The sequence below is a fragment of the Nanorana parkeri genome, unplaced genomic scaffold (genome assembly GCF_000935625.1).
Source record: "Nanorana parkeri isolate BGI_ZX_2015 unplaced genomic scaffold, ASM93562v1 scaffold2975, whole genome shotgun sequence".
NCBI classification, from domain to species: Eukaryota; Metazoa; Chordata; class Amphibia; order Anura; family Dicroglossidae; genus Nanorana; species Nanorana parkeri.
The window spans coordinates 27,292-27,568 of NW_017309243.1; the positions used below are offsets into that span (position 1 = coordinate 27,292).

The 277-nt window shown below is 53.1% G+C and overlaps 2 protein-coding genes across 2 annotated transcripts in view; both read right to left on the reverse strand.

Annotated features, from left to right (window-relative positions):
• The window catches only part of LOC108802597 (calcium/calmodulin-dependent protein kinase II inhibitor 1-like), a 15,855-nt gene that overhangs the window by 13,138 nt on the left and 2,440 nt on the right, over positions 1 to 277 (reverse strand). The gene's annotated exons all lie outside the window — the stretch shown is intronic.
• Positions 1 to 277, reverse strand: part of MUL1 (mitochondrial E3 ubiquitin protein ligase 1) — a 6,949-nt gene that overhangs the window by 766 nt on the left and 5,906 nt on the right. The window lies entirely within an intron of this gene.

Here is a 277-nt window from a genome sequence, read left to right on the forward strand (position 1 = left end):
CGACTGTAGAAACTTCAGGGCCCTGTGGCCAATGGACGGCCAATGGGCGGCCAATGGGGCCATCCATTGGATTACACTGCAGGGGACATTTATAAAACCTTGCACCCCCCGGCCTCCTTGCAGGCATGCACGGCTCCCATCACAGATGGAGCTCCCAATGCAGTAAGCACATGGGATAGCATGCAGAGGCTGGCAGTGATTTAACCTCAAGCTCTGTACGGAAGGGGCCGCGAGGGGAGAAAAAAAACAATTATACAAAAATTCAACCAGCGGAATA